The sequence below is a fragment of the Lepidochelys olivacea genome, assembly GCF_965140295.1.
Source record: "Lepidochelys olivacea isolate rLepOli2 genome assembly, chromosome: 8".
Lineage (NCBI taxonomy): Eukaryota > Metazoa > Chordata > Testudines > Cheloniidae > Lepidochelys > Lepidochelys olivacea.
Genome location: NC_140418.1, coordinates 80,222,205 through 80,245,477, shown reverse-complemented (window position 1 = coordinate 80,245,477; position 23,273 = coordinate 80,222,205). Strand labels below are relative to the sequence as shown.

Here is a 23,273-nt window from a genome sequence, read left to right as displayed (position 1 = left end):
TATGTAAGATCTGGCCCAAGAGATTAATATAGCTGAATTCCTTGTTAATAGTGACTGTAATGTAACTAAATTTAAACTTCCTTGTCCGCGGAGGGTGCGGGGAGTACTAAAGAACCCACCATAGTAGCATTTAACTTCAAAAAGGGGAATTACACAAAAATGAGAAAGCTAATTAAATGGAAATTAAAAGGAACAGTCACAAGAATGAAATGTCTGCAAACTGCACGGAAACATTTTATGCTAAATTTATTTAATGTATACCCCAAATAATAAACCAGTAAGAGGACCAAAAAAAAAAAAAAAATGCCACCATGACTAAACAACAGAGTAAAAGAGGTGGTTAGAAGCAAAAAAAGGCATCCTTTAAAAATTGGGAATCAAATTCTACCAAGGAAAATAGAAGCATAAATTCTGGCAAGTCCAGTGTAAAAGTATAATTAAATAGGACAAAAATGACTTTGAAGAACAACTAGCAAAAGACACAACAATTAACAGCAAAAAAAAATCTTTTAGTACATCAGAAGCTTGCCAATCAATCAGTGGGGCCACTGGACAATAGAGGTGCTGAAGGATCACTCAAGGAAGACTAGGACATGGGCAGAGAAGCTAAACGAATTCTTTGCATCAGTCTTCAGTGCAGAGGATGCCTGAGCCATTCTTTTCAGGTGTCAAACCTGAGGAATATCTGTTTCTTTTATAACAGGAAATGAGAATAGAATTAAAGTTAAAACGTTGGAATTCATATGTAGTTGCCACAGCTACCAAATACTACATTTGGGAGAACGAATGCAAAAAGGTTAGTGTAGCAGTTCAGAATACACAGTGCACAACAAATCACTGACATGCGCTCAGATAGAGGTAAAACAACGAGGAAGAGGTGGTGTTCACTTTTCCTCTGTTTGACCTAGCGAGGGGAGGGGAACACAATTCTCCCTATGCAGAGCCTTTTGTTTATCTGAACAGGGATGTCCCTTTTTTATACTCTTGAAGAATCTTGGTGGAAATTTCATGGAAATATTCTGCAATCCTCTCCTTAATGGATGGCAGGTTTGTTTTTTTCCTCCTGTGATAGGGAGAGCTTTCCATGCCACTCAGCTCCATTGACACCACTGCAGCAAACAGACTTGCAGCATACAGGCCAGTGTATCTTCAGGATGCCAATAGGAGCTGCATTGTCTGACCTTTAATCACCCTCAGGAGTGAGGTATCAACCAAAATCGCCACTGCCTGTGAAAATATTGGCAATATTCACTGCACTTTCCCTATACTTATAGCCGGTGTGCCCAGCATCTAAACCTCCTATGCAAGTTTCCCCTCTCCACCATGTTAGAACATACTCACTACAGCTTGAGCTGCAGAGCAGTGCTGTAATGAGGTGCTCCAAGCTAAAGGGATAATTGCAGGGGCAATAGGTTTGTATAATTTTTGGTGGCACCTGTTAGGATATAGATATTCAGGCCTATCTGTAAAGGCCGTACTTTAAGAATTTAGGTGTATTCTTATCACTTGGCTAGTTAGAGGTATAAAAGAAAGAATCAAAATCACTGTCTGCCAGTGTAAGGTCTTTCTCTTACTGTGACAGTCGGAGGCCCTGTTCTTAGGCTAAGGCCTTTGGCTAAGTGACAGAGGCAACCATAAGCTGGGAAGCGACCGATCACATCCTCACATTCCAAAGTAGTCACATTGAAAGAAGGTGCTATTGGGCTGTTAGGAATACAATCCTGTCCTGATAGTGCCTATCACCTCCAGAGAAAGGGAAGTGCCTAGAAGATGTAAAAGGAAATTGAGGTTGATAGTTTTCTGTCTGGTAAGAACTCACTTATCAATAGACACAGCTGGGAAACTCTTATGTCTTTATAGATGTAGTTGTGAAATCCCCACTTCTGTATTGTTTTATCATTATAGTTCCCACTTTGCTATTGTTTATTGGCATGGTCTCTGTCTGGTTCTGTGATTGTTTCTGTCTGCTGTATAATTAATTTTGCTGGGTGTAAACTAATTAAGGTGGTGGGATATAATTGGTTAGCTAATCATGTTACAATATGTTAGGATTGGTTAGTTAAATTTCAGTAGAATGATTGGTTAAGGTATAGCGAAGAATATTACTATATAAATTAAGGGCAAACAGGAAGTAAGCTGGGATTCAAAAATAAGGAAAAAGGAACTTGTATTTAAGCTTGCTGGAAGTTCACCCCAATAAACATCGAATTGTTTGCACCTTCGGACTTCGGGTATTGTTGCTCTCTGTTCATGCAAGAAGGACCAGGGAAGTGGGAGAGTGAAGGAATAAGCTCTCTAACAGCGCCCAGCACAGGTCCAAGTCCTGCCCCCCCCACCCCCGCCCCACCTGCCTTGTAAGCCAATAGATATTTTTTAAAATAATGTAAAAATGTGAGGGCTCTGGGGTGGGGCTCAGGCAAAGGGTTGGGGTGCAGGGGTGAGGACTGTGGGGTGGGGCTGAAGGCTTCACAATGCAAGAGGGGGCTCAGGGCTGGGGCAGAAGGTTAGGGTGTGGGGGGATGAGGGCTCTGGCTGGGGATGAGGGGTTTGGGGTGGGGGAGAAGCTCAGGGCTCGGGCAGAGGGTTGGGGTGCGGGGGGGGGTGAAGGCTCTGGCTGGGGGTGAAGGCTCTGGGGTGGGGCAGGGCTAGGGCTGAGGAGTTTGGGGTGCAGGCAGGCTGCCCTGGGGCTGGGGCCAGAGTGGAGGACTCCCCCCAGCCATCTCCCCACTGGCAGAAGTGAGCTCCGAGGGAGGGGCTCCCCTCTTCCCTCCAGCAGCACACTCACCTCACACCACTGTCACTGCACATGCTCCTAGGGCTCCTCTCAGGACAGGAAGCCCCCTTGCCTCCCCTGTGGTGGGTACCGGGGGCGGGGGGGCCTGCCATCATGTGTGCCTCCTCCCCTGCTGCTGCCCCTCACTGTAGCCTCACTGGGAGTAGGAGATGGGGCTGCCCCTTGCCCAGTGTGGGGCAGAAGCGGTGGCTGTGGATGGGGGGGGGCTGTGCTGATGGAGGATCCCACTGGAAAAGGGAAGGGTCCGAGGCCGAAGGTCAGGGTCAGCCTGCCCTGGCACTAGTGGCTGTGGGGCATTAGGACCCTGCCGTGGCAGTTGATGCCAGGAGCGCAGCGCAGAGCTGCAGGGGGCAGCCACCTGCTTGAGGCAGGGACACTCCGGGGCCTGGGGAAGGTGTGCAGAGTCAGCAAGTGGGGCCAGGGGAGAGACCTGGCCCCAAACATTGGTGGAGCCGGGCCCCTGGGCCCTGAATATTGCTGGAGCCCGGACACCACAGGCCCATATAACTCACCGCTCCTGCACAACTGGTAGTATTTATTAAAGGTCTTTATGTGAATCTTGGAGTCATTGTGAATAATTTAACGGCGTTTTGAGACGCAACTTTCCCTTTCCATTACAATTGTAAATCTAACAATGTATCGTCGGTTTTTATCTGCAGCCGCTGGCATTGTGGCCTTGAGATGTGGCCCTTCCATGCCTGCTGAATGCCTGACCTGGATCATGCAAAGAAAGAAGTGGACCAGGGAGAATCTCTTCTGTGAGATCCTCCAGTCCTCTACAACTGCTGACTGTAAACACAGGGATTGGAAGGGCCAAATGGCCTACAGCAGGGTGAAGGACCAGGAATGGAGCGCACGGTTGCTGGAGGAGAGGCAGAGTCAGAGGTTCAGTGGGAAATGCACCAGGGCATTATGGCTTTGATGATTCAACAAAGCAAATGTTCAAAACATTACTAAGCTAAAATGTCTAAAGCCTCCATTCACAGCAACCTTTTCATTCCTTGGAAAACTCCATGTTGCAAACTTCAGAATGGGAGTCAATAACTTACCCATACATAAGGTCTAACAAGAAGATGGCATGCAATTTCCTAAAAGCATCACACAACACTACTATGGCTGATTGTTAAAATGATCTTTTAAGGCGTCCCTCAACTGTGTAGCTCTATGGTTGGTCCTTCTAATAGTCTTTGTGTCTGGCTGTTCAAATTCAGAAGCAGTCCACCTCACCCCTTCACTCAGAAGCCTTCCCCACTTTGCTCCACAAATATTATGTAAAGCATAACATACAGCAACAATAGGAACATTCTGTTGAGATAGTCAGTGTACAGTTTCAAAATCCAGAGATAGGCTGCATCCTTCAGAATCACTATTGGCATTTCAACATCAACAATGTGAACATGCTGGTCAGGCCCACGTTGATATCAGTAAAGTATCCATAGTGATTCATTAGAGCTTGCATAACCATGGAAAAGCACCCCTTTTAGTGTACGTACTCACAGGCAAGATGGGGTGGGGCCAGAAGATGTATATGTGTTCCCTCTATTGCTCCACGATAGTTTGGGAATGCCATTGCTTCAAATCCATCTACTATTTCCTGTACATTACCCAGAGTCATAGACCTGCATTGCAGGAGACACTTAAAGACCTTGAACTCTTGGATGACAATGGAATTGCAAGTTTCTAGAGTACGATCACCACTCACTTTTGCACTGTCAATGCTGCTTCTGGTATCCTGCACTGGAGGTCTGGGGCGAGCTTGTCACACAAATCCAGGAATGTGGCCTTTCGCATACAAGATGTCTGCAGCCACTGCACGTCATCTGAAATCTACATCATGATATGATCCCACCACTTGGTGCTTATTTTTCAGGCCCAGAAATACTAATCCACCATGTGGAGTTGCTCCATGAATGCCAGCAATGTGACATAATTTATGTGAACTAAACTTTGCAGTGTAGAAACAGTCTCAGAGTTTTAAAACATCTTACTATACAGACAGGATTCTTTCTGAAGTGGTATTGTTTACCTGTTAATACCTCTGGCAGTCTGAAATCAATGTAATTACAGGCATTCACCAGAAAATACACCACTTGCCCAAAATAATTACAACCCAATGTGACACATTACTTGTTCACTGTCATCCTTCATTAACTAATGTTGCACTTATCAGGGTTTTTAGTTAACCATAAACCCAATGTATTAAACTTTCCTTATTTGACAACAGCAGTAAATTATTAGCTCTGAAACCAATCTTCATTAAATCTTCATCAAACACACATGGTTTATTAAGGACCATTGTGCCAGCCAGAGCAACCACGGTTGACAGCGTCGCACCGGGCATTGTCCATCAAAGAACATATATACATTTTCAACTATACTTTATAGCTGATGCAATTATTCTGAAGTACAGTCCTGGAGCCTACTAACACCATGTGTCCTATAGGAAGGAAGTGTATTTTTTAAAAATTAAACAGGAATTCAATATTATTCAATGGAATTTCTTGCAGGGAAAAAAAAAACACTGCAAAAAGAGGTGTATTGTTGTATCACATTAGCTAACTTGGATTAAAATAGCAGTGAAGACACATGACTCAGTTTTTAAACTCAGATTAACAGCTCAAGTTAAACCCCAGAATCCCTTATAGGGTTTAACCTGAGCTGCTAACCCGAGTTAAAAACTGAGTAACCATGTCTTCTATGATATTTTAATCAAAGTTAGCTATCCTGGGTTAGTTAAGCTGAGTTAAGAATTTACCTTTTTTTTTTTAAGTATAGACATACCCTAGGACAGGAGGAATTTTAAGGATACAGGAAACTCTCTCAACTCTCACTCTCTTAATCCTCTCAGTAGCACTTTGTAGGGGGTTGGGTGGCAGTTCATGGATTTAAAGAGGTTAGCCAGGGCTCGTCCCTCTCCGCCTCACTACACACTGTTGATGTCTTGGGGGGAATTAGTCCGGCCACAAGAGTCTCCCTCGGCAGCCCTTGCAGCAACTGAAATAAGCACAGTAAGCCTGGGCCCTAGGTCAGGGCGGGGCAACAATGAGTCACATGCTCAAGCCCTCAGGCAGGAGCTGAGCAGTAGTAGTATACACAGTAGCAATAAGCCCAGGCCTCTGAAGGCCCTGGGAGTGGGGGAGACTGCCACCTGCGAGTTGGGTGGCGGGGGGGACACAGGCCCTCCCACTCCACTGCGTCCCAGCCCGGAGCCCTAGCAGCAGCAGCAGACCCGCTGCTGAGTCAGTGGGGATCTTGGCCACAACACACGGACATGAGCTCTGGCAGTGCTGCAGCCCAACTAGGGTCGGCTGCCCCCAGGCTACTTCCACACTCCCCCTCTGGAGTTACCTGGGTCACGGTGGTGTTCTCCAAGGGGTCCAGCACCATAGGTTTCTCTGGGTAGGTGGCGAGAGGCAGGCCCGGAAACTCCTCCGGGTAGTGGGCATGCGGCAGGTCGGGCCAGTCCTTGCGTGCACCTTGGGCTGCAGGGGCTTCCCAGTCGCGGGCTAGGCCAGAAGCATCTGGCCTCCCCAGCAGCTGGCTCTCCAGTGAGCTCTGATGTCAAGCCTTTATACTTCCGGGGCATCGCCTGACCATCTGAGCGGCAGGCCCAGAGCTCCCTAGCTCCGACTACTCCAGTGTCCAGAGGGCTCGTCCCTCTCCGGAGCGGCAGGGGGCCTCACTACAATGGATAACAAATAGTCTCTGTTTTCCAAAAGAGACATAAATATGCCTTTTAATTCCCACTCTGTTTTCTTCTCAAAATCATGAAACATGTATGCATTCAGAGATTATTTACCTCTCAGCCCTAAGTCTATCCACCATTCAAGACCCACTTAACACCTCAAAACTGAGCTCTGAAAGGGGTCAGTTTCACCCAAAATTAAGACACGGAAGCAGGTAAAGCCGCAAACATGAAAGCTTCAAGATTGCCATTGCTGTAATCACCACAGCAAACGTTACAATTGAAATAACACTGCAAGAGTTAGAAGAGCAGTAATGGGATTAGATTGCATTAGTCATGTTCATAAACTCCTTGTGTGATGAGCAGAACAAAGCAAACAGAGAAGACTTAGATGAGAAAAGGCAGAAATGTTCTAAATCACCATTGAAAGATAGAGATATAGCTCACTACAGTTACTACATACCACTAAATTTTCATCCATCCTGAATTCTTCTTGCCATCCTTGGAAAGCATGACATTCCCACCACTAAACAAAATTGGTGAGGGTCTACTGAACAATGATGGAACCAGCAGGGAAAAACCCTTTTCCTGATATTCTCTTTTCTTAAACAAGAATGAAGTCTTTAAACCTCCAATCTCTCCCTGACTGTCCCAAGGAAACATTTAATTCCCCACAGATGCCAAACAACATGGTTAAGACTCATGTAAACAGCTTATGTTAAGAGGAGGAGTTGTCCCCCAATAAAAGGAAAATGTCAGGTGTGAAGACCCTTGAAGGGAATGCAACTCCACAGTGATAGTGTATTTGATCTGCAATTGGTACATCTAACTGAGATACACTTGACACTTTAAATATTGATAAGGTATTTGCTGAGCTGCCATTAGAAGCCCAGGTTTCACTTTCTACAGAAAGAAAAGAATGAGCTTCAAAGACTATGCAGGGGTCCTGATCTCAAGAGCCTTTAAAGTAGCTGAAAATATATCAAACCCAGGGAAGAAAGATCACCTTTGTCCCAGTTTGATACGGTGTACCCTCAGTTGTTATATTACTTCCAAACAACTGCGTACAAGTGCCAACACTCTTGTGCAGTTACCATCCTTGTTCTAACACATAGTATGTTGGTAAAGAAAATGGTACTTTCCTTACTGAGAAGCAGCATATTAACTGATATTTGTACTATAAATATTTGTGGATATTTCTGCATTCCTGTACTATAGGTGATGGTGCCTTATACTTTAATAACTTTCTCTCTGTGAATTAAGTGAGAAAAATGTATGTGAAATAACTCACAGATTAAAGTCCAGCAACCGGACAACTTTCTACTCTCAAGATAAACAGAAGATGAAATTTCATGGTCATAGGCATAAGCACACTCCATGCAGATGAAGTAAAGGTGGATGTCAGGGCCAAAAACATCCTGTCTAGTTTTCCTGCCATTCCCACTGTGGTTTCATCCATATGTCCATCTAAGTTTCATTGTTATTAGTGTAACTATGCGGGAGAGTATACAATATGTTGAAATAGCAATCAAGTATAATGGACAAAAGTTAAGTTATTAGCTATCTTTTTGGTGCAATGCAGAACACTTGAAAAGTAGGCAATGACCACAGTATGCAAATTAGCTAATAAAGAAGCTTTTGGCACATTGGCCTGAATTGTGAATCAGTTTACAACCCAGATCCCCAAGGTTTTATTGAGGGAGAAAATAAATGATTAGCATTGCAACATCATATTTGTAGCCGGCTTAAAAAACACTGGAATCCACAAACCGAAGGTTAGGTAACTAGGCTCCCTATACAATGAATGGGGAGAGATATGCACCTAGAATGATCCACAAAAGTCAGGGAGCCACCTTCACTAGTCAATGGGAGATACCAAGGAGAGAGGGATGACCCCATTTCCATTTGTGGTCCACAGCCATGAAACCTCTTCTGGAGTGTACTGATCTGGTAAGTGTGCTCAGAGCATGCTTAAATCCACATAAAATGGCTGGGGAAGAGGGCCTCCCTTATAACTTTTAGCCCGTCAGGTAGGATACTCACACAGGATATGGGAGACCCTGGTTAAAATCCTCCTCCCTTCTCTGCCTGATGAGGAGAAGAGAGTTGGACAAGATTTTCCCACCACTCAGGGGAGAGCACTAATCATTGGTCTAGAGAGTGATTCTCACTCTGGCCCAATTAATATTTAATTATTTATACAAAGTGGAACAACTTCATTGGGAGAGACACAGAGGCACCCACATCAGAACATCCCCTACTGCAGTGGTTAGGGCACTCACCTGAGAATCATAGAATCATAGAATATCAGGGTTGGAAGGGACCCCAGAAGGTCATCTAGTCCAACCCCCTGCTCAAAGCAGGACCAATTCCCAGTTAAATCATCCCAGCCAGGGCTTTGTCAAGCCTGACCTTAAAAACTTCTAAGGAAGGAGATTCTACCACCTCCCTAGGTAACGCATTCCAGTGTTTCACCACCCTCTTAGTAAAAAAGTTTTTCCTAATATCCAATCTAAACCTTCCCCACTGCAACTTGAGACCATTACTCCTCGTTCTGTCATCTGCTACCATTGAGAACAGTCTAGAGCCATCCTCTTTGGAACCCCCTTTCAGGTAGTTGAAAGCAGCTATCAAATCCCCCCTCATTCTTCTCTTCTGCAGGCTAAACAATCCCAGCTCCCTCAGCCTCTCCTCATAACTCATGTGTTCCAGTCCCCTAATCATTTTTGTTGCCCTTCGCTGGACTCTCTCCAATTTATCCACATCCTTCTTGAAGTGTGGGGCCCAAAACTGGACACAGTACTCCAGATGAGGCCTCACCAATGTCGAATAGAGGGGAACGATCACGTCCCTCGATCTGCTCGCTATGCCCCTACTTATACATCCCAAAATGCCATTGGCCTTCTTGGCAACAAGGGCACACTGCTGACTCATATCCAGCTTCTCGTCCACTGTCACCCCTAGGTCCTTTTCCGCAGAACTGCTGCCTAGCCATTCGGTCCCTAGTCTGTAGCTGTGCATTGGGTTCTTCCGTCCTAAGTGCAGGACCCTGCACTTATCCTTATTAAACCTCATCAGATTTCTTTTGGCCCAATCCTCCAATTTGTCTAGGTCTTTCTGTATCCTATCCCTCCCCTCCAGCGTATCTACCACTCCTCCCAGTTTAGTATCATCCGCAAATTTGCTGAGAGTGCAATCCACACCATCCTCCAGATCATTTATGAAGATATTGAACAAAACCGGCCCCAGGACCGACCCTTGGGGCACTCCACTTGATACTGGCTGCCAACTAGACATGGAGCCATTGATCACTACCCGTTGAGCCCGACAATCTAGCCAGCTTTCTACCCACCTTATAGTGCATTCATCCAGCCCATACTTCCTTAACTTGCTGACAAGAATACTGTGGGAGACGGTGTCAAAAGCTTTGCTAAAGTCAAGAAACAATACATCCACTGCTTTCCCTTCATCCACAGAACCAGTAATCTCATCATAAAAGGTGATTAGATTAGTCAGGCATGACCTTCCCTTGGTGAATCCATGCTGGCTGTTCCTGATCACTTTCCTCTCATGCAAGTGCTTCAGGATTGATTCTTTGAGGACCTGCTCCATGATTTTTCCAGGGACTGAGGTGAGGCTGACTGGCCTGTAGTTCCCAGGATCCTCCTTCTTCCCTTTTTTAAAGATTGGCACTACATTAGCCTTTTTCCAGTCATCCGGGACTTCCCCGGTTCGCCACGAGTTTTCAAAGATAATGGCCAATTTGAACCCCTGTTCAAATCCCTTCTCCTTTTCAGGCAGAGGAAGGAATGGAACCAGTGTATCTCCTGTGTGAGTATCATAACCACTGGGCTAAAGATTACAAGGAAGGCCGTCTCTCATCCACAGTTTTGCTCTGAGTGAACCTACCAGGTCAGACCCTGCAGGACACGATAGGCATTGCCCTGCCTAGCTCCACCTGGTTTGAGGATCACACTGGGTTTTAGGCATGAGATAAGGATCCAAGCACCTGCCTCAGGCAGCAGTTAGGGGGCCTAGGGGCAGAAACTTAGATGCCTAGGGAACTTTTACAGTGAAAATTTAGGTGCCAAGCAAGTTTAGGCGCCTACATGATTAGGCAGCAGCTGAGCAGGGTTTTGTGGATCCCAGTAGAGCCTAAATCTAATCTGGGATTTAGGCACCTAAATCCCTTTGTGGATCTGGGCCTGTGTGTCTGTGGAAGGGAGTAAGGAGATATACCATACTCACTGAAGCCCCTGTACAAGCTACTTGCAATGTAGGTCATAGCAGAGGAGAGCAGCTGCTTCCAGGCTGCTATTCCCCATCCAACCCCTGCAAGCAGGAAGTGCATGAACCATGTACTCATCCCCAATATGCCAGATGACCAGTGCAAGTAACCTAAGACAGAAAATCAGGCACAGCTTACCCTCCCTATGGAGAAAGGGGGAAGCATAGACCAAATTGTGACTTTCCAAGCCACAACTCAGTCCTTGCCCTTCTCCTTGGGCAGGGCAACTATATATGCTGCTCCTTAAATCAGAGGAGATGGCAAAGTTTCGGTCTAACCATAGATTTTTCTTTTTTAGTTAAGTGGATATACAGCAAAACCTTTTTAGTTTAAAATATAAAGGTTGCAATCAAACTACAGTATATTACTTTTTCTGTTTGTTTAATTTGGAAGTTATTTTCCAGCACAAGCTATAAAAAGCAGTCATAATAAAGAATGAAAGTAAGCGTAGAGCACGTGTACTGTTTTTGCAAGTGTAGATGTCAGGGAGTGCATCTGGCCGGATGAAAGGCTAATCAGTTATTGGGGTCAGCAGTGACGAATGTTAGGAGAAAAGAAATTCATATTTTGTTTTTAAAGTTAATATTTTTAATAATTTACACCTTGGTTTTCTTGCTTGGTTTACAATGGAAAGGATCAGCCTAGATGAGTACATTACATTTAATGACACTTCACTGTTATGCATTTCTGTAACTATATGGCAGCAATCTAAGGAACATACTCTGAAGTCAAGCTATATATGAACAAGTGTAGAATGTACTCCCAAAGGCTTTGATCCTGGAATGCGTTCTGTGAGGGCAGATCCCTGCACTTGTATGGGGACCCTGCTGGGTACTGTGGTCAACCTGCATGTATCAATTTGCAGGATCTGGGCCTAAATGTATAATGCTATGTATACATTATAGTCATGTTAAAACACAACTTTATATACTTTTACTGCTAGCATCTCAAAAGAGAGAACAGTGATTAAGTTAAATCTGATTTTAGACTAACTTGCATATTAAAAGTGATTAAACTTTTAGATTAACTTGCAGATTAAAAGTGAACAATAGCAAATAATTTGTTTGCTTCGTTTATTAATCTGGATGCAAGAATGCAATAGAGTAAAGCATTTGATTTGAAATAATACAATAGAGATAATAATACTATTATCTGCTTTGGCTGTCACTGTATTATGAAATAGGTCAATTAATATAATGTAATTAGGACAAAGTAGATTAAAAATTATTGTATAGGAACCCTCCAGTTTTGACTTCATTCATGTTTTACTCCCTAAAAACTTCATCAGCCTCAGTGGAGGTACTCCCGATTTACCCCATTGTGTGCGGGGAATCAGGGACTTTGTATTCAGTAAAGAAGCAGCTTGAGCCAATGGTAAATGCTGTTTTATGTTTTCCTCAGTATGTGAAACAGCTGTATTTTTCACTGACTCACATCCTTGAAAGGGGCTGTTCATTGAGAAGCTAAATGTTTACAGACAGGGTTGGATTTTTCAAAGAGCACCCATAAATTAGCTTTTCAGTTTCAGTCTCAGCCAGAAAATGCAAACCTTCCGTACCAAATCCTCAGCTGGGGTAAAGGGACAAAGCTCCGTTTACTTCAACCTGGGAGCTAATCTGATTTACACCAAGCGAAGATCTGGCCCTATATATTGGTGAAGGTATTGGATGTTGTTTGCCTCACATTGATTTCTGATTCGATCATTGGAGCATGCACAGCCACTATGCTGTTGAGGCAGTACACTACAATTTAAACCCCCATTTATACACTAGGGCACCTCTGTTCATCTGCGGTGCAAAATGGGGGCCAGATTGAGTGGCACCTTATTCCATAGGTAGTTCCATTGATTTGCTAAATTCTAGTGATTACTCCCACCATCTGAGTGGCATAATATGCTACCTTACACCTTTGCTTCTGAAATAGACCATTACAGTTTACAAAACTAGAAAAATGTTTTCCCCAGAATTCTACAAATAATTACTTCTAATTAAATGCTCTCAACCTAGTAATCATCATGGACCTCGTTATATGGTATACATTTTTGTTTTTCTGTTTTTGCGTAGGATTCATATCTTGATATTATAATATGGTAATTTTTTAAAACAGCCATGTTATCTTACTCTTCCTTTAATTAGCGGAATACCATGAATTCCAGTGGTCACATAAAAGTTCTAGTATCCTTTCAGATTCTTTTGGTTCCAGATAAGAAAAATCTGATTTGTATATTACTGGGTCAAAAGATGTTCGTTACATCTGTTTGGAATCCTGTAGTATGGGTAAAATAACAGGACAATTTTAATGGGGCTATTAATACAGTACATGTCTAGAGCATCTTGTGAGGCATGAGGCCAACAGATGGTTCAAAACAGCAGTGGCCAGGCCAACAGAGGCATGGCCAGACACTTTCAAGTTTTACTTTAAAATAAAAAGCTAAATTGGGAATGTTAAACAACTCCAGATTTATGTTGTAACACAAACTGAAATCTTGAAGCTGGCCAAATGGACCACAGAGGATTGTTGGGGCCATGCAGAGTCCTTCATGCTTCCCTGAGGTGGAAGGAACAACTGACACAAGTTACACATTCTAGGTGGTGCTCAAAATAGTATTAATGAATGTTGAAGGAAGGCAACCTGGACCATACCTAGCTATAGGAAAGGAAAGCAAAATGAGACTCTTATTCCATACCCTACATGTATATTATTTACATATAATAAACACCATGCTACCTGTGAAAAGCTGTTGAATTCAGCAATCCAAGAGAAAGTGTGTGGAGAGGGTGGAAAATGGGCCATAGAAAGACCAACAGATTAAAAAGGATAGGTCACAGATGTACCATGAGGATCAGCGAGTAAGATCTTGTCAGGCAGTATTTGGTAAGAATTTCAAGGTCCATAATTTGCCTAAGGGGAAGGAGTTATAGGCAGGGAGCCCTGTGAGGCTGTATACCCAAATTCAGAGAGCTGCAGCTGGAACACACTTATATCTGGCATAAAGCTGTTCCTCTTTTTGACTTTAACAAGCATTTTGGAATTCCATGTTTCTAACCCTATAGAATGTATCTGAGCATCGAAAATATGAGGTGGAAAATGTTTTCAGTACCTTTTCCCATGTCCCCTTCTATAGCAGGTGTTTTGTTTTCTACCATGTAAGTGCAATGTTGTGCTGTGACATTCATGCTGGTAACATAGGCGTTAAAATCAGGACAACACCAGTAAAATTATCTTTCCAGCACAGAGCATGTTGTTTGACTCTGTTCCAGACCACCATCCACCTGAGGGCCTGATCTGATGTCCACTGAAATCAACAGAAGTCTTTCTATTGGTGGGCATTGGTGGATAAGGGCCATAATTGAGCACAAACCATTAATGATGCTGGAGAACAGTGCATGAACTGAAAATCCAGCTATGGCATCATAAGCTTAGCCTGAATATGGGTGGAAATATGCCAACAAAAGTCAGCCTAAGCTGACAAACTAGACATTTTAAAACCATGGCTAAGGCTATTGTTTGCCTAGGATTCCACACCAACCCTGCTCATAGGAAGGAGCTCAAAAAACACATCTCTGGGCTCAGCAGCTCAGGATCCCATAATTAGGGATATGGAGATTTCAAATGGAACAGAAAGAACAAACAAACAGTGTTATAGGACAGCTATGAAGATCCAAATTTGTATTTTCAGAAAAACTTACGAGTGGCCATCACTCTCCCCAGAAATAAGAGAAGACTAAACGCATTAGTGTTGTAATGGAAATGGATATAAACAAACTTGAAAATCAAATTCAGGCCTAGATTATACAGCTTTTGGGGGCTTAATCAAAGAAAAGTGCCAGTCTGGGTAGAATTTGTGCACAGGTTTGATAAAGAATGCTGTTTCAGTTCATTCTAGGACAGTGGCAAAGAAATGGGAGAGAGATTCAGAGATTTTAAGGCCACAAGGGGAAGTCATCTAATCTGACCTCCTGCACAACACAGAATGCAGAATTTCACCTCCTAGTTCCAGACAGACATATAGCTCTTAAGCATGATTATGAGACTTGCATACAATAAAAACATTTGTAAAAATCAAGATGGCATAACTAATTTGTTGCTGCAAAGTTATTTCTGCCAACACATACCCTGTATTTACTTTCTACAGAGTTAGATAAAACCATTTGCTTCCTCCCTGCACTCAACCAAATAGGAGACAAACTTTTAAGTCCTACTTGAGAATGACAAACATTAAAAATCTGAGATGAAATAGACTCTGAATGAAAAAATAGTGAAATCAGAGTATTTGAAAACCTTATATGCCATTCTTAAATACAGAGTAAAAATGCCCTGCTATTGATTGTCATATTAGTACATCTTATAGTCACCCAGTACAGTTTTATGGCCTGATTTACAAACCTACTTAGCATCTGTAACCCCAGTCCACTTTAATGGAATCTGAGGGTGCTCAATACTTCTGAAAATCAGGCCTTTAACTTGTTCTATTAAATAGAAAGAAAAGAAAGAAAAATGTCTAAACAGCCACTGCACTATAAATTAAATCAAATTGTCCAATTGATTCTCTCTGTTAGCTAGTTTTATACCTATATGCCATATGACATTAGCCAATTGTGAGTGAGAGATCACTGGACTTTAAATGAATCTGTCAGCATAACTTTACCATTCTTTGACTGTGATAATTTGAATATTGGGAGGAAAAACTTAGTTTTCCTGATAAAGTTCAATAACTAAACTGAAGATAAGAAAGTCTACAGGGTATCTTGCCACTTTTGAATAGGGTGAGCAGACGTCCCGTTTTTAAAGAGACAGTCCCGTATTTAAGCCATCCTGCAGGTGTCCCAACTTTTTCTTAAAAACTGGCAAATTGTCCTGTATTTTCTGTCTGCCCCACCCCCCATCAGTACTGGCAGGTCCTACTGCTGGCTGGATCCCGGCTCACCAGCCGCCTGCCCACCAATTGTGAGTGGGGGGTCCAGTGGCTGACAACGGGGGTGGGTGTGCAAGGCTGGTGGCGGGGCTGGCCACTCCCCCTGCTGGTCCATCAGCGCAGCCCACGCTGTGCGCCAGCTCTCAGCCAGCAGGGCCCCCTCCCCTGTTTCATTTCCAGCCGGCACTGGCTGTGCGCTGTGGTGCCCAGTGCGTGCAGGCAGGCGCCAGGCAGCAGCCAGTAACATGTCACCTCTGCTGCCTACCCATCGGCCCTTTATGTGCTCCCCCTCTCGCAGTCCTCTTCCTGCATTGCCCCTTCACACACCCCCAGTCCCACTGCTCCTCCAGATGCCCCCAGCAGGGCATGTCCTACTCCCAGCGCTGTGCTGAGAACCAGCCCCTGGTCTGAGCGCTCAGCCCACCAGCAGCCTGGCTGGCAGGCTCCTTCCTTCCCCCGCTGCCTCTGGCTGGGCCGGCACTCCGGGAAAGCCCAAGACCCACTGGCCCGGGGTGCTGGCCAGGAGGAGCCAAGCCCGGCATGTGCCAAACCCCCTGCACAGCGCTGGCACGGGGAAGCCTCTCCGCCCCTCAGCTAAGCTCTGGAGTGTGTAGGGGGAAGTGATTGCCAGTGTGTTCGTGCCCCAACCCTGCAGGCACCACAGCAGCCCCCTGGGTAGAAGCTTAGCACCCTCTTCACCCGCCCCGCTCCACCTCCGCCCTGGGTCCTCCCCCCAAGGAGAGCGGGGCTGCTCCATCCCCTAGACACTCTCCCCTGCTGAGCCACCTCTCTGGCTGGGTTCCCTGAAGCCCCTGCAGTCAGGTTCCCTGGGCCCTGGTGCACAATGGCTCCTCAGGGCTTAACCCCTTCCTGCCTGTGCTGTAGCCAGGGGACAGGAGGCATCTGAGTTATGTCAGTGGCCAGCAGTAGCCTGGAGGTTTGAGCTGCCTTTCCGGGCAGGACGGCTCCAGCAAAGAAAGGTGGAGAAAAGAAGAAAGGGAGATCTGCCATCAATGAGGTGGTGACTAGGGAATATATCATCAACATTCACAAACAGATCCATGGAGTGGGATTCAAGAAACATGCCCCCTGTGCTCTCAAGGAGATCCGTACATTTGCAGTGAAGGAGATGCATACGCCTGATGTACGTATTGACACCAGATTGAACAAAGCAGTCTGGGCCAATGTTCCCTACCGGATCCATGTACGTTTATCCAGAAAACGCAATGAGGATGAAGATTCACCCAACAAACTATACATGCTGGGTACGTATGTACCAGTCATCACTTTCAAAAGTCTACAGACAATCAATGTGGATGAAAACTAAACTGATTTACAATAGAAAAAAGTTACAAAAGTGATACTTAAAAACACCACACACAAAAACCCCACTGTGCAGGCAGGAAGGGACAAGCTGCTTCCAGACAGGGGAGTGGAGTGAGGGGGGAGAGATGAGCTCTGCAAAGACACAGGCCAGGTCATTCCTAACCCTCCCCCTCCTCCTCCTGCCCTCTGGCTGGAAGAAGCTCCCATCCCTTGCCTCCCACACAGTGCTGAAAGGATGCTGCTGGAACCATTCTGGTGTGAACCCTGGCAGAAATCTGGGGCAAGGGACCATGTGACCCTGCATCCCCCGCCCCACGTGTTGCCTTGGAAAGCCTGCAGTGCAAGGTACCAGGAGAGGCAGGTCCGTCCCATGGGCCCAGCCAGGCATGGAGGGAGGAAAGCGCTGGGCAGGGAGGGTTGGGCCGGGCCGGTCACCCCTCCCTGTGTGAGAGAGGTGTACAGGAATTTGTGTGTGTGTGTGTGTGTGTGTGTGTGTGTGTGTCCCCTCTCCTCATGTGAGCCCTAAAGCCTTAAAAGATAAGAAGGTAAATAAAAAAAATCCAACTACTCATATTTCTTTTTAACAGGGGCTCAGTCAACTTGATCTTAATTTGAACATCTGTACTACATAGTTCTGATTGCCATTGAACTCGCTTGAATACGAGTAATTTTACCAGGTGTCCCATATTCAGCATAGGGAAATATGGTCACTCTACTTTTGAATGACTACTGAGGAGGATTACCAGCTCTCACCTGTGCTTTGGGATGCACAGGAACCTTCCTCATAGAATTATCTTCAAGCCACAGCACTACAATGCCTCCCACATGAAGGCTGGCTGCACTGAATCAGATATTTTTGGCATACATAGATAACAGAAAGCCTGCTTCAAGGAAGACTGAATATAAGACTTCAAATTCAGTAGCCTCCAGATGTTAATAAAGGAAATTCAGTTCCTTCTAAATCCTATTTGATATGGATTGATTTAAATTTGGCATTCATTTTTCAAGCTTCAGGGCCAAGACCTTTGCTATAACTGTACAGATGAGATTAATAAATGAAAGTGTATGGTGGAATGCAGGGGGGAAGGGGTATGTACCCCTTTTTATCAATCAGTATGATATCAGCATGACAGAATGCACTTCTATGTCCTCTCTCAAAGGAGCTATTCTAGACTTCTAGTAATAAATGTCTCACATGATGCGTAAAGGTTATTTTTGGTAGGACCAATAAAAATGTGGTTCTGGACCCTGATATATGATCTCAAATCATATAATATACAGTTAAGATTAGAGACGGAAAAGACCTGTTAGATCATTAACTATAGTCTGTAGCTTTGCTAATATGGGATTGCTCTCTACAATCTATCATCTAGTCCTTTCTTCAATTTATTTTTTAAAGTCCCAAGTGATGGAGCTTCCACCATCTCCTTGGCTGGCTACTCCATAATCTAACAGATCTCACTCTCAGGAAACATTTCCTAGCATCTAATCGAAACTAAATTTAATCCCATTACTATTATGTTTACCCCCTTCTGTCCTCTAAATAATCTCGATCTTATTTCCCCATCCACTATCACCTTTATTTGCCTTCTGAGGGTTCGTAGGTTTCATCTTCCCATCTGCATTTCAGAGCATCTTCTCCTCATGCCCCATTTGTTTTACCTTAGTTTTTTCCTCAAAACCTGAATCTCATTTTATTATTTTTGCCCATATTTCTACATTCTTTTGGGTTCTTTCCATTATTTCCTTGGCCTCAGTGATATTTGCAACTCCTACTAATTTAATATCATCAACTGTAAACTTCATTAACAGGCCGTAAACCTTTTCTATATCAAAAACAACAACTGGGTAATATTTTCTGTTAGTTATAGCAAATGTGTATCCAGATGTTTTGATCTTTTGAGAGAGGAAGAGTACCTACATAATTTCAATTTCCCATTCAACATTTGCTAACTCTGTTCACTTCACAATATATGTCAGTGCTCCTCTTTTAAAATGCTTATTTTACACATACTCATATAGATGCGTATACACACACAGAATGTTAAAATACATTGGGTTTTGTTGTTGGTTTTGTTGATATTATAAGCATAAAAAACCCACAACCTCAGAGTCAGCAGTTTAGTTCATTACCACACTTCCAAAGGGAAGCACTCTTCATGATCAATATAGAAATCATAGTTATTACTAGGCATTAGGAAACTCGGAGAGATTCAGAAGTTGTCAGCACTGGAATGTTTATGAACCTTGAGATGAGTCGCACAGCAGTTTAAAACTTAAAAAGCTACATTCTCCCAGCCCCGAGATCCTCTCTTCCTGAATACAAAATACTAAGTTGTGGCTGTCATAGGTCACTAAGCATTCTTTTACTTACTAGTGGATATAACCCCATGCATCTCATTGTCATTCTAGTAAGTGAAGTACACCCAAAGCTACACTTTTCTCTGGTTATTTGGGGACTGAGGTCAATGGAAAAGACTCACCAGGCCTTGGATCAGAGTGGTATAACAACAAAAAGCAGAGTGGTAACGCAGAGTGGTAGGACAACAAAAAGCAATATATAGCAATTTTGTCATGTCTGAAAGCAGGGGCTAGTAAAATTTAAATCCAGAACTATTCCCCACCCCAGTTCCCCAACAAAATGGCAAGGCACACCAAATGCAATAAAACATTTTTGCTGAACGATTCAGAGTACCCTTTCTAAATGGTTACCTTAATGGTGTTCCTGTTAGCTTGCTAAAACAAAAAGCCATAGGGCTTTGCAGCATTCTGCGCTGAGCTCACAAGTTTTAAAGCAAGTGGAGGGGTTCTTATTTCCTAGGGAGGGGTCTTTCTACTGACCCCTGCAGACCAATTTTCTTTTGGGTAGCTCTCAACATACTACTGCTGGATTTGTCCCAGGCCCATGACATTGTAGCTCAGGCTCTCAATCTTTCTGTAGTTTTAGGAATCTAATAATGAGCTCTTTAACAATCCCCTGTTCTGAGACCGTGCTGTGATCTACTTCCCTGAAGATTCACGGAACTTCTTAAAATACCTGGCCCAGCTTCTGCTGGGCAAGGGTCACTTTATGATCTTTTAGGTCCCCAATGGGAACTGTGCAGAGGTCAGGGCTCTCAGAGCATGCAGCTTCTTTGTTGGTTTTGAGATGCTCTGATCACTTATGGGATGGGAACCTATGAGGGCACATGGTTTACACAGCCCGTGACCTGTGTGGTTTCCATTATAGACTCCAAAACTCCTTAGCTAATGAGCTATTGTTCTATTTTATAGGAGTATATATATTCACTCTGCTTATTTGATAATATTCCCTTCCAGAAACGCTACTAAGCCTCAAGGGTCTATCTTGAATCTTTAGCCTGCCAGGAAGCCTTGTAATCTAAATTATACCAATTCCTACCTACTTCCCTTTTCCACTCCCTGAATTACTTTAATCCTTACCCTAGCTCACCAAACTCTAATTGCTTTATCTTCACTCTCAGCTCTTTTCATCTTCACATCCTTTTCCCACATACTCCATGCCTCTACTTTAAGATCCTACCTCACATACTCAGACAGAGAGAACAGGGAAATTAAAGCAGACTATGAGGTAACTGTTACTTATATCACCTTCCTCCCCAGTACTATCCACCAAACAACACCTCTAAACAGAACATGAATTTCATTTAGACTCCACTGAGAAATCTCTACTCCACAAAAAAGGGTTCCACATCCTGGATTTAGCACTCCTATTATAATTTCTATTGCAGTAGCACCCAGAGGCCCCAACTAGGTGAGGGCAATATTGTACTAGGTGCCAAATCTAATTAGGCAAGATGGAGAAGGTATTCTTATCCCCATTTTACAGATGGGAAACTGAGGCACAGAGATTAAACAACTTGCCTCGGACCAAGGGAACTGAAGCCAGATCTCCCGAGTCCAAATCCAGTGCCGTAACCACAAGACCCACCCGCCAGTCCATGTTTGCTTGCTATTGCTTTTATTGGCATTTATTTCATCTCTCTTACTATAAAGTTTTTGAAATGTTGAAAATAAAAATTGTGATTTGCTTGCATACAAGTAGGGGAGGTACTAGACAAACATGCAGCTGAGTGAGACGCAGCGAGTCATTGCCCATGCTTTAATGAGATTCAGTAAAAACATCCTGAAAGGAATAGGAAATACAGATGTGAACTTCACGAAGTCAGAGATCAGACCCCAAAAGAAGCTTTTGTAACTACTTAATATAATTATATAATTATAATTCATGAGCCGAGACTTGCCAGGATCCACCAGTTTTAAGTAACAAAGAGATGTCATGTGACTATTAGCAGCCTAGGATCTTCATTTTCCAGCATAATCTTACCTAGTCCATGGAAGAGCATCAAATATAATCCCTGGAGATTAGAGAAAACATTTAACTGTTAATGACTGAAAGGAAAGACCTGGATATTTGGAAATGCGTCCAGTGGATTCACCTTCTGATGTAGAAGAAGAGCAAATAACTTTTTTCAAAATATAAAACAATGAAATAATTGAAATTACAGGAAATAAAATGCTCTCAAGTGCTAACCTAAGTACCGGGGAAATGGTTGTCACTGTAAAATGACACCACCAGGAGAAGGCTGACTGTGGACAAAGATTATAAAGTACTATATATAAAGTGAAGAGTACTATATATGGACTGGATTCTGCCATCCTTAAGGCTTTACTCCAGGAGTAACCCCAATGAGATCAACAGGACTACTCGCAGAGTAAGACACTGTTCATTGTGATCAGAGGTGGCATGACTACTACAGTACTAGCATTGTTGTTCCATACATAGATATTCTGCAGATAAATGTGCTGCAGAAGCTATAGCTGTGGTTCTTAAAATTTTCAATACCATGAATAACTCCTAATGCACCAACCCCACTTCTCAACTGCCAAACCCAATTCTACACATCACCTCTGTCAACTACTGTGTTCATTTATATGAAAAATATTAGGACAGCATTAAGGAGGCATGAATACACAGACATTTGAAAACAGCAATGACAGCAGGCTAAAGAAGAACGCTCTTGTAATTAGAGCACCAAACAGATTATGTGACCTTGGACAAGTCACCTACTGACTCCAGGCCTCAGTTTCCCATTTGTAAAATGGGAGTAATATGCCTTCCTTTGTTTTGATTGCAAGCTCTTCAGGGTAGGGACAAGTCTCTAAATATGCATTTATACAGTTCCTGCCACAGTGGAACCCAGTCTCCTTTGGGGCCTTTCAGTGACACCATTATACAAATACTGTAATAAATCATCATCTTTGGTGTTTGCAATGTTGAATGGCACTGATGCTGGCATAGTTACATCAGGGTTCAATTTGGCCCAGGGTCTCTTGGGTTTAATATCATTGCATTTCATCTCTACTTTTATTATGAGTTTTTGACTTCGTGTTCTCTTGCTTCACAATGTTTTCATTTTGCACCATAAACTTTATTCTTTTCTGGAATTTATTCAGATTATTCTATTGTGACTTTACTCATATTCTGGCGTTTCAAATAATTATTTTTTAATTCATTCTTATTGGTTTGCTGTCACATCTGACAACATAGGGGCGGGGGAGTTACCCACATCTTTTGAGAATATACTGCGGTCCATTTCTTGCTTTGTTTTTAAAAAATGACAGAGGTAGGTAGGTGCCTTTCAAATTCACCTAGTAAACTGTTTTGTTACTATTCTGATCAGGCACACTAGGTTTGACATTTTAAACTTTTGCAGTTTTTTCCCGACTTCATATAAATATGGTTTGGCATTGAAACGAACAGGAGATGAAGTCAACTTGAAATGTTTCTCATTCACAGGCAGCATACACACTATTGTAAGCAGGTAAAACCAAAAGTCATATCTGGTATGTCAGCAGAAACTACCTTTATTGCCAAATGCGCCAAACTTCAAAACAAGAAAATTCAAATGGGTTCCAACATGCAAATACTTTGTGACAAGGTCAAGCAAGACAGGTGGTAAATGTTTATGTGAACTACACAATTCCGCCAGATGAAAAACAGGTGTAGATTTCATTGACACTGAAGGTAAAAGGACAAATGTGGAAACTGTGTCCATTAAATAAATATTTCCAAGACCAAAATCAACACTTTTCTCATTACTATCCCTAGGACTCCTTTTTTTCTTACATATTGACCCCAATTCTCACATTTGGTCAAGCTCCAAGAACTGAAGAAAGGCAAACATTTTTGCCATATTTGCAGCCCCCAGATGCTGGGGCCACTGGGCACTGATCTAGTCTCCAG

The 23,273-nt window shown here is 43.4% G+C and overlaps 1 pseudogene across 1 annotated transcript; it reads left to right on the top strand.

Moving 5' to 3' along the window:
- Positions 1-15,349: 15,349 nt before the first annotated feature.
- Positions 15,350-17,009, top strand: LOC311524954 (large ribosomal subunit protein eL31 pseudogene; annotated as a pseudogene). Its single transcript has 2 exons — positions 15,350-15,365; positions 16,627-17,009. The product of its transcript is annotated as a large ribosomal subunit protein eL31 pseudogene (transcript).
- The last annotated feature ends 6,264 nt before the right edge of the window (positions 17,010-23,273 follow it).